Source organism: Chiloscyllium plagiosum, unplaced genomic scaffold (genome assembly GCF_037043375.1).
Source record: "Chiloscyllium plagiosum isolate Xiang-an unplaced genomic scaffold, Cpla_swu_hap1 HiC_scaffold_4, whole genome shotgun sequence".
In the NCBI taxonomy this organism is placed as follows: Eukaryota; Metazoa; Chordata; class Chondrichthyes; order Orectolobiformes; family Hemiscylliidae; genus Chiloscyllium; species Chiloscyllium plagiosum.
In genome coordinates, this window is record NW_028270142.1 from 102,063,946 (window position 1) to 102,076,217 (window position 12,272).

Genomic DNA, 12,272 nt, shown 5'->3' on the forward strand with positions numbered 1-12,272 from the left:
CCCTCTTATGAGGGTCTGCCCGCAACATCTTATCATTGCTCAGACTCCATTGGCTGCCTTGTTTTGGGAACTGTATGTCATCCCTTGCCATGGCAATCACTCAAAGCTGGCACCTTGGACTGCCAAGCCGCCAGGCTATCGAACTAACAGGCAGACCTCAAATGTGCGATCTTCTCCCCAGAATCATTGCCCTATCAAAGGATAAATGCCTGAAATGTAGCCAGTACCATGGGGAAGTGCTCTCCACAACTGTCCAGTTGATCCTGATGTGGCATAGTAGCTCACTGTTTCACAATGCCAGGGAACCAGGTTCGATTCCAGGCTTGGGTGACTGCCTGTGTGGAGTTTGCACTTTCTCCCCATGTCTGAGTGGGTTTCCTTCCACAATTCAAGGATGGGTAGGTGAGGTAGATTGGCTATGCTTAAAACAATTGCCCCATATTATCCAGGGATGTACAAGGTAGGTAGGTTAGCAATGGTAAAAACAAATGCAGGGTTCCAGGGATGGCATGGGATGTACTTCGGAGGGTTGGTGAAGACTCAATGGCCTCTTTCTGCACTGTAGGGATTCTATAATCCTATTCATAATGAGTGTATTCATTATAGCAGTGAATTCTCTGCCATCTATCATGAAGCCAGTTAGATACTTGTGGAGTGTTCAGCTGGTTTCAACTTACTTTTTTCTTCTTCATGTACTTTAGTTTCCACAACTGGCTTGAACAATTTGGATTTCATCTGTCAATTGGGAATTGGTTTAGCTCAGTTGGCTGGATTGTTGATTTGCAGAGCAATGTGATGCCAACTGCAGGTTCAATTCCCCTCACCGGTTTGAGGTTACCATGAAGGACTCTCCTTCTCAACTTTTTCACTCTCTTGAGGTCTGGTGACCCTCAGGTTAAATCGCCACTGGTTGTTTCTCTCTAATGAGAGAGCAGCTCCTGTGGTCTGGTCAGACAATGGCAACACACCAAAAGCCAATTGGAGCAATGTCAAAGAGCAGTGAGCTGAAGCAGAAAGAGGGTAGTCTCTAGCAGAGTGTGTCAGACTGGAAAGTGTGGATGTTATTAGGGTGGCATTTGTACAGGTCCAGTTACGGGTTAGCATGCATAGTAACTCCAGGGCAAAGAATGCCTAGAATTAGGTCATGATCACTACGATATGTTTTGTGCCACATATTTTAGCTAGATATTTTGGGTTACATCTCTGGCGCTTTGACACAGAGTAGTTTGTGTTGAGCTCTGTCGAGTAACTCTCACCATATCTTAGCAAATTAATTGCATTAATTGCCATTTGAGTACTCACGGCAAAAATCACATTGAATTTCCTCCCCAGATTACCATGCACCATTCCTGCAGCAATTTTCCATTCTGCAGGGATCTTCCCTAAGACCAGCATGCCTTGGAGCCATGCAGCCTTCCAACACCTACAAGAGAACTGCCCTCTGGAAATTGCACTGCTCAGCTGTAAAAGGATGGAGGAGACATGCTAGAGAAGGAGAGGTTGGCACCACCCTGCTCTGAGATGAGCCAGGAGGCCCTTGTGGGCAGGGTGGTGGAGAGGGGAGGATCGTCTTTCTGGAGGAATGCCACAGGAAGCCACCTCACTGTGCCATGCCAGTGTGGTCAAAGGGCACCACCTGGATCACTGTCATCTCCTGGACAAAGAGGTCTGGGCAGCAGTAATGGAAGATGGTCAATGATCTCTCCTCTGCCAGGATACATTTGTAACGATAGTGAGTGGTCCTTTGCCAATGACTTTCAGCATCATTGATAATAAGACCCCAATATAACATTCTCTTTTCCCGTGCCCATTCATCAATGCCACAGACTTCACACCTCCCCAGGTCATACCCTAGCCATGCATGTGCGACTACAACAGCCCCTTCCCCCAGCTCCTCGTCTTCCTTAATTTATGTAAACAGAGGGATGACCATTATCTATCCCTTAAAATGAACTGACATGCTCGTGCTAGCCCTCACCTCCAGACCTTGATTGGTGAACATGTATGTCCCCTCCCCCGTCAAACTGGTCTCTATGGAGACAAAGGACTGACCATGGAGCACAGAGGCATGATCCCGCTGTGCAATACTATCTTGATTAGCCTGACCACAGCTGAAGCCATGGATTGGTATGGGAGGGTACCCTTCAGTAACCACACAGGGTCCCACCCCCCACCAACTGAGGGGTGCCCGCATAGACTTCAGTACTCCCCTCAGACTTTCAGATATCTCTCAATGTTCACTGCAGATGCATGTGTTTCACAGACGCACTGAGGCCGAGTTGTACATGTGTCAGACTGATGTATGTAGTGTTGACTAAAGACTGCTTCTCTGCATGGCCCATGTCAGGTTGTGCCACTACGCCAATTACCAATATAAGACACGGCAGATCAAGACAAGGCATTCATGTTACAGACATTCTGACAGTCACTAGGTGAATGCATGTTAAGGGAAAAAGGGACTAGCCCTGGTAGACAGCCTGATCTATGCCATGGTATGGATTCTTTTCCCTGTGTGGTACCCAATGAAGCCATACACTTCTGGCAGCTGGTGTGCACTGCTAGACCTTCATGCCCTTGCAGGGTGGAGTGCCAGTGCATTGGAAGATGCCAGGAGAGTGGCAATGTCTCCCTAAAAGTGGAGTGCCAATGTCATTGGTGGAAATTCATGTGCAGCAGGTGATGGTGCATTCTGCCCTGCTCTGCAGATTGACCTTGGGTGAAATGGGAGTCTTTTGGAGTGAATAGTGAGTTGAAACCACCAAGTGCACACTATGGTTTCTGTGTCAAGTTTTTCCTGTGGCTAGTTTATATAGCACATTTAGTAAGATTGTAACCTGCGGTGTGTTGGGCTGTTACCAAGGCATTTAACAAACAATGGCGAGTGTTGATCGAGAACTCTCTTCTAACTAGTGAGAATCTCAACATGGAGCTTGAGAAAAATCAACAATATGTGACGAGATGATCTCGGTGAGATGGGCCTCATAGAACATCTTGCCTGATTCTACCACACATCTCCCCACAGTTCATGCCACTCGAAGCCTGGTAAGGTTCTACACTTTAAAATAATATTTACCTGAGCCTCATTAGACTCTATGGCACAGACTGGCCACAATTTGTGCATCTTACAGTCAAAGGTACATCAAAGTTTATAATCAAACCCTGACATTTCAGTATTTAAGAGGCCCTCAACTATTTAATGTATGTGGAACCCCGCTGTCAAAAGCCTTCATTTCAAAAGATTGAATACTGGAACAATGTATGAATCCTGTGGGTTCGGTCAGCTGCTATTTTATTGCTCTCCCTCTCTGCCTTGCCTGAAACTGTTCTCTATAGCCCCATCTTCTCCTGCATACACAGCTTTCCCCGAATCAGAACTATACAGCCTGGATTTGCTTGCCACCGCTGGGCCAGGGAACAGAGGTGGGTGGTTACTGGAGATTCACCAGTGACTGGTAATTGACCCAATTAAAGGGCTATCTGTTTATAGAAACCAATTAGCGGGTTCACCTCCAGGTCCATGCTTGTGGTTGGGGAAGCCTTGCCAACTGAAAGCAGCCTTCTGTTGGCACACTGTTAGGCCTGTGCTTCAGGAAGACGCAGAGGCCATGTCTGCCTGACTCCAGCAGGAGTCTCAGGTCAGTCGCCCAGGAGGATTTACCCGCACAGCAGTGATGTGTCCGTAAAATCCGTTTTGAATTTAATGTTTGACTAGTTGTGGATAAGGTGGCTCCATTTTGATCTGGTCAACAATCTCTCCCTCAATGTCAGCAAAATGAAGGAGCTGGTCATCGATTTCAGGAAGCAGAGTGGAGGACACACCCCTCTCTGTATCAATCGTGCTGAGGGGGAGATGGTCAAGAGTTTCATGATCCTAAGAGTAAATATCACCAACAATCTGTCCTGGTCCATCCACTGCAACACTACGGTTAAAAGAGGATACTCCTCGACTTCCTCAGAAGACTGAACAAATTCGGCATGTCCGCAATGACTCTCACCATTTTTTATAGATGCACCACAGAAAGCGTCATTTCCAGATGCAACACAGCTTGATATGGCAACTGTTTTGCTCAAGAATGCAAGAATTACAGAGAGTTGTGAATGCAGCCCAGTCGACTACACAAACTGGCTTTCCATCCATTGACTTCACCTACACTTCCCGCTGCCTCGGGAAAACAACATAATCAAAGCCCCCGTCCACCTTGGTTATACTCTCTTCTACACGCTTCCATTGAGCAGAAGATACAGAAGTTTGAAAACAGGTATCAACAGATACAAGAACAGCTTCCTCCCCACCGATATCAGACTTTTGAACAGACCGCTCATATATCAACATTGATCTTTCTCTGCGCCTTCTCTGTAGCTGTAACAGTGCAATCTGCATTCTGTTCTATTACCCTATTGTACCTATCTATGGCATGGATAGCATGCAAAACAATCCTTTTCACTGTATCTCAGTACATGGGACATTAGTAAGTCAAATCAAATCAAATCAAATGTTGAAGCAACAACCTCTGCTTGATTTATCTGTCATCACATCCTGAGCCTCAGATTGGCCCATCACCAAATTCCCTCCATCATTGAATGGCGAGCCTTCCCTCTGGGTTTGAATTGGTTTGGCTGGGGAAAACCACAGTGAGTGGCTGTACAGCTTCTGAACCCCTGCTTGAACCTAATAATGGGACTCAGGCTCCCTTGGAAAAACCTCCCAAATTGCTGGTCGTTTTCAAACTTACAGAATCCTCTCAGTGGCTGCCAAATGTTTTTCAGAATGCACGGGCTACCAGAGACTTCAGGGGCTTATACTACACCATCAACTGAAATGTAGACATTTACATGAAAATTAAAAGAAAGAAACATGTTGTTAAAATATTTTCATCATTTTGGCACATTGAGTTCATAGTTTTAGAGTTCCCAGTAGCTTTTTTGAATGGATTTTATGCTAGATCAATAGGAATCATATTCTATCCATCAGCATTGTAGAAAATTATTTAGAAGCTAGCAATAAATGATATGATTAATATAATTGTTCTTATTGTTAAGCTTCAAACTGATAATCCAATCTCCTTCTTTTCAACAGATTTAAAATTATAAAGGGGTCAATGACCTATTCGCTGACAAATTAGTACTACATCACTTTAATAACTTTTTAAAATGTTTCATGGAACCAACTTCAATTTTGTGAAAACTCTCTGGAGCTCAGCAATGTTTAATGACTGAAAAGACAATCTAATCTCGCTGCTATTACATTTTGTGATCTAATCAGTGCTGTATTGAACTTTAATCCCTGCCCTGCCAATCAGCCACTTTCAGCGACGTGAACATACAGCTGGGTTGGAGTGCTGATTAGATATAGAAGCTTTCGAACATCAATCACCTTCCTTTCCAGAGAAAAACACTTTTAACCCTTTGAGAGCCACAGTACTATTTGTGCACTGTAATTAATAGCTTGCTTCTGTCACATCATCACCTCACCTCAGCATTAGCACTTGCACTTGGATTCATTGGAGCACACCCCCCCCCACCCCCTCCATGTTGCTGGATCTCAAAACGACACTATAATCATTCTAATTCCATCAGAATCACATCACAAATGCATGAAGAAAGTGAAGGCTGGTACAATATTGATTAGATGCTAAAACGCCACAAGGTTCAGAATTAATTGTAGCATGAAACTTGAACCAGGTGGTGGTGGTGGGCTGAGGGTGGGAAGGAGGTGTCTTGTTTTATTCCACGTCCAATTTTGGAGAACCGAATCCATCACATTTATATTGTCTTTTCAAGGGCAGGTTAAAGCAGATGTCGGTTTTCAACTAACTTCCATTTATCAGTGTAATGAAGTAGTAAGTGCTGCAAAATTTGACTGTCACATTTTCTTTTGGGTGCAGTCTAATGATAATGGACATCTGGGTGTGTAACTTTGTGTTCTGCGGTACATCACAGTGTATTTCACCATTTTATAAACAGGTCTGTGGCATAAGGCCAACATTTACATCAGTAATCTCAGCAGGTATTTATTCTCAATAGTAATTGCTGGATATTTCTCCCTTTCCTCTAGCCACGTTTATAACCCATTCAAAATAAGTGGACCTTATCTCAGCCAAAATAGAACTTAGAGTAACATCATAAAGATTGCTCACCTTCTGATATTCCCAACAGTAATTATTTTGAATTCATTCATGGGATGAGGGTATCACTGGTGAGGCCAGCATTTAATACCCAGGGGATAAGAGTTAACCACATTGCTGTGGGTCTGGAGTTGCATATAGACTGTGTAAGGATGATAGTTTCCTTTCCTAAAGGGTGTTAGTGACCCAGATGGGCTTTTGCTGTCAATCAGCAATGGATTTGCAGTCATCATTAGATTCTTAACTCCAGATTTTTATTGAATTCAAATTCCACCATCTGCTGTGCACAGGATTTGAACTCAGGTCCCCAGAACATTACCTGGGTGTCTGGTTTAACAGCCCAGTGAGGCAACACTCACCTCCCCTTCGATGAGATTATTAGCACGGGTGACTGGCCATCCTTGGTGCCTGAATAAACAGTGAAGTGATCATTGAATTGGAAACTGAATATTTGAATTTATCTGTCAACCATTAAATACACCGTGGTCAAAATATGAGGCTGCACAAAAGTTAGTGTAAACTGAATGCAAACTTTTTTTTCTGATTGTCTCTGGAATTGGGAGTAAAATGTTTTGCAAGTTTTTGGCTTTAAACTGTGACCAGATTCAATATATTCAGAAACTTCTAAGGCCATGGGATAAGAAAAATCTTTGACAAAAGAGCTTCCAGTCCTTCCAGTTGTAGATTATATTACATTGGCAGAGTATATGTGACATTCATCGCTGCTTGACAAAAACAATTTTCCTCTTCTGGAAGTAATTATTCAAATCCATCCATCTCTGGTCAGGAATGTCATCTGTCAATCAAATTGATTGGTGCATCCGGCTTTCCTGCTTTTGGATTCTGCCTCAGGACTTTGAAAGTCCTGCCCAGCAGGAAGGATGAGTCAGTGTATATTTGCAGAGATGGTCATGTTGACACTTTACAAACAGTTAATAAGTTACTTAGTCACCAGTTTTCTTTTCAAATGGGCTACAAGTGGAGTAGTGCTTTCAGAATGTGCCATTAATGCGTTGTGTGTGTGTGTGTGTGTGTGTGTGTGTGTGTGTGTGTGTGTGTGTGTGTGTGTGTGTGTGTGTGACAAGATACACTTCCTTTTTGGTGAGTCTGATGTTGAGGGAGCAAATAAAATCCAGCAAGTGATCTTTACCATCTACCATTTACATGTACCTGCCTGCTCTCAATTTCTTTGGAATTTAACAGAGAATGAGAATGGTATTAGATGACCCTCATAGCCTTGGGCATATTGAGGTTCTTGAGTAAACAGTTAATGACCACTCAAGATCCTTATCCCATTGTTGGTATTTTACCTATGACGTGGTGAGTCTCTCACAAGGCAGCAGCGAATTGCCAATTAAGAGGACTCATTGCTGTTAAACACCTTGTTAATGGCCCAACTTGCCTCACTAATATTCAGCTTTCTATTTTACCAAATGATGTCAATAAACTTACCATCTCAAGATCTTGATATGGAAGTCAGAGCAAGGTACTTGGCAACTTCAGATCACCGCTTGGCCCTAAAGACTTCCACGTTGCTTAGGACCAAATGTATCCAAACAGGCCACTATCCATAGGCATCAGCTGCACAAGTCACTTATCCACAGACATTGGCATGTTGCACCTGCCAATCTCTTATGACCATTGTGCCACTATTCTGATACATTTGGAAGTTTGGAAGCAAACTGACATTGCAGTGCACATTGGCAACTCTCATTGAAAGGCTGCAGCAGGAACACTATGTATGCACGATGTGAGACCCAGCTCATGGATTGGGTATGCCAGTCTACGTTAACAATCTCACCCATACACTATCTGCCAGCAGCTTCTCCCAAGCAGCCATGTCTCAAAGATTTAGAGTGTTTACTAAAGTCCATGGAGGCAACCATCAATCAGGAGGTCCTGACACATTGTAGAGGCATGGAACAGAGTCAAGAAGTAAATGTTGGGACGCGGGTGCATTAGACTGAATGTGAGGCAGCAGAGAGGAACGAGTGTGGATAAGGTGGCACAATAGAACAGTGACCTTCTTTGGGCTCTGCTTACTATTCCTCTGTACTGTGGAGTGGCACTGGCCTGAGTGGTGACTTCATCGCAGGCTGTCAAGGCTTTGTCAGCACACTCTTCAGGAACAGGACTCCTCTCCTCTGCAGAGAATCCTTTGTATCTCCTCTAAGCGTTTGTCAGAAAATCATGGTGCCATCTTCCCCTTCTCAGACATCTTCTGGAAATATCCTTGATGAGGTAGGGCAGCTCCAGAATGCCAATACTTGCCCAGGTGATGGCAGGTTGCAAGGGATGCCAGTCTTTCAGCAGATATCCACTAGGTGGCAAGTTATCCTTGGAATGGCATGTGGTAAGATGGGGCTGCAGTTGGATGTTATGGTGTCATACGGGCAGCAGATGTAGCTAAAGAACTGAGTTTGGTAAGATATGACAAGAATTCTCATGAGACCTTGCGAAATGAAACCCTCTAAAAAACCCAACCCAACCCAACCCAACTCACAATTAGCCAAGAAAAATGTAAGATTGAGTCCACAATTAACCTTTCAGGTCTAATAACCTGTTGTCAGTCCGGCATTTTCTGTGCTTATTTCAGATTTCAAATAGTCATATATTATGCTTTTAGCTTCTGATAAAGCAGAGCTTTACATCTGTTGATTTTTGAGATCGATTTTGTGTCCATTATGGCCCAACTTCAAATAGACCTCAAGCTGCACATTAGTCAATCTGCTGTGTGTGCCTTTATCACCTCCCTTGTTCAAAATTCTGCTGATTGCTTTGAGATGCACACAACGGCCTGAATTTTATGGGATGCAAGAGATAAGATGAGGAGGGATGCAGAGAAACAAAATTTATGGGAGGGGTCAAGTGTTTGTTATCTTCTAAACACAAGGACATTGTGCCAGATATATTGGCCACTTAGAGGCTTCGTCCTGCCCATAGTATCTTACCCACAGAGGCTAGGGTCCATGCCATGCAGAAAGTCCAGCAGCTTCAGCTGGTGGGAGGCAAAGGAGCAGTGCCACCTTTGTGAGCCATTCAATCCATCGGAGGCACCCCACGTTTCATTCCACCCCTGTTAATCCAATCCCCAGCCCACTGAACACAGACCTCACCTACCTTCCCCCTTAATTAACACCCTCTGTTTGAGACTCCAGCTCCCAGATAAACCTGAGTTCCTTAGCATGGTGGGATTTTCTGCAGTGGGACTTCCTCCTGGGAAAAGGCTGGTTTTCCATGAATTTTAAAGATCCTTGAGCACCAAATTACTATGAGGTACCGATCAGAGTCATCCCCATCTCCCTCAAACCTTTAACCTAGCCCTTTGGGTCTGTCTTCACAGATGTTAAAAGACATATTTTTCCAGCACTTTTCACTTTTATTTTATTTAAACATCTGCAATATTCGACTTCTCTATGTCATTACAGCTGCTTCATTTTCTTAGTTTAATTCACATTTCCTCAACATCTGTGGTAACATCCAAATTCTCAACTCTGTCCATTCCGCTATTCCTTCAATCTTTTCCTTTACACTGATACTCAAACTTTATCTTTATCTATTTCGTTAAAAACAAGGGCTGCAGATGCTGGAAACCAGATTCTAGATTAGAGTGGTGCTGGAAAAGCACAGCAGTTCAGGCAGCATCCGAGGAGCAGGAAAATCGACGTGTCAGGCAAAAGCCCTTCATCAGGAATAGATCATTTCAGCACCACTCTAATCTAGAATCTTTATCTATCTCCACCATTTTGCTAACTCCCTCTGGTTCCTTTCAAATTCTGCTTCACTACCACCCTCTATAGGACAATTGGGGATGGGTAATAAATGCTGCTGTTGCTGGAGATGCTTGTGTTTTGGGAATGAACAATGGAACACCCGAAGAAGAGTGTTTTGTTTCTGTCACTATAATGTCAAAACTAGGATGGTAACTGCTTTGAATTACCCTGGTGTTTCTTCCCACAACAGACCTCATGGCACAATAAAATTTCTTTTCCTCCCCCTTCGAACACTGTTTCACTGCTTTTAATTGAATTGAGTTATAGTTTTAACTCAGTGAATGTTAACTAATTTCCCTAACAAAGCTGCACAGAAAATGCTTTCCAAGATTATACTTGCAAAATTCTGAGAAGCAAAGGATTTGATTTTATTCAAGAATGATTTCTCCAGCAACAGAAACTGAATAAATCTAGTCACTTATTTGAGGAGGGGATTATAGGTTGGCTATTAGAGGGATGAAGCAAATTCCGAAAGTAAAAATCCTTTGGTTGGATAGCCTTCTGGTGAGATGAATATTGTAGGAAAGTCCAACTTTCAGAATCAAGCACAATAGAAACATTAGGGGAAATATAAATGATTGCATTTCTAAAGTATTCAGTGCCAAAGACATTCCTTAAATATAGACCTACATATGTTCTTAATGTTGCAGCAAAAAAATACTATGTGGAAAAAAAAATCATGGATTGGAAAAAAATCTGGACCTAATAAACATATCAGAACAAAACAAGCTTTGCGCAAAATTTTACATTTCTATATTGGACTGAAGAGTTCAGCATCAGAATTGTGAGGAATTTTACAGAGGAACAAAATGAATGAATAAAAGACTTAAAAATTAAAGAAGTGATAGACATAGAAACACAGAAATCTGAACAATGGAGCAGAAATTGGCCATTCGACCCTTCAAGACTGCTCTACCATTCATTAGGATCATGGTTGATCACTGACCTCAATACCCTAATCCCACTCTCCCCACATATCCCTCGACCCTTTTGGCTTCAAGAGCTATATTTATCTCTTCTTGAAAACATAATGTTTTGGACTCAACCAGTTTTTGTGGCAGTGAATTCCACAGGCTCACTACTCTGGCTGAAGAAATGTCCTGTCAACTCAGTCCTAAAAGATTTACCCTTAATCCTTAAAATATGACCTCTAGTCTGGATTCCCCCACTACTGGGAATATCCATCCTGTATCTAACCTGTCTAGTCCTGTTGAAATTGTGCTGGTTTACATCAGGCCGCACCCTCCCACCCAATTCTTCTAAACTCTACAATCTTGACTGACTCAATCTGTCCTCATCTGACAGCCCTGCCATCCCAGGAACCAATTTGATTAACATTTGCTGCAATCCCTCTTTTGTAAAAGTGTCCTTCCTCAGACCAAAATTGCACACAATATTCCAGGTGTGGCCTCACCAATGCCCTGTATAATTGCAGCAGACAACCTTATTTCTGTACTCGAATCCTCTCACTATGAAGACAAACATATAGTTTGCCTTCTTTCCTGCCTGCTGCACCTATTTTCAGTAACTGGTTTATGATTACACCCAGTCTTGTTTAACATTCCCCTCTCTCAATTTACAGCCATTCAAATAATAACCTGCCTTCTTAAATTTGTTTGGACAGTGGATAACCTCACATTGATCCACATTAAACTGCATCTGCCATGCATTTGCCCACTCAGCCTGTCCAAATTATGCTGCAACATAGAAGATAGAGCATAGAGCATAGAACATAGAACAATACAGCATAGTACAGGCACTTCGGCCCTTGAAGTTGTGTCGACCATTTATCCTACTCTAAAATCAAACTAACCTACATGCCCTACATTTTACCATCATCCATGTACCTATCCAAGAGTCGCTTAAATGTCAAAGAACAAAGAACAAAGAAAATTTTCAGTCCAGGAACAGGCCCTTCAGCCCTCCAAGCCTGAGCTGATCCAAATGTACTGTCTAAACCTGTTAGTCAATTCCTAAGCATCTGTATCCCTCTGCTCCCCACCTATTTATGCATCTGTCCAGACGCATCTTAAATGAATCTAGCGTGCCTGCCTCTACCACCTCTGCTGGCAACACATTCCAAATACCCACCACCCTTTATGTGAAGTACTTGCCACACGTATCCCCCTTAAACTCTCCACCTCTCACCTTGAAAGCGTGACCTCTCGATAGTGAATCCTTCACCCTGGGAAAAAGCTTATCTCTATCCACCCTGTCTCTACCCTTCATGATTTTGTAAACCTCAATCAGGTCCCCCCTCAATCTCCTTTTTTCTTATGAAAATAAGCCTAACCTACTGAACCTCTCTTCATAGCTAGCACCTTCCATACGAGGCAACATCCTTGTAAACCTTCTCTGCACCCTCTCCAAAGCG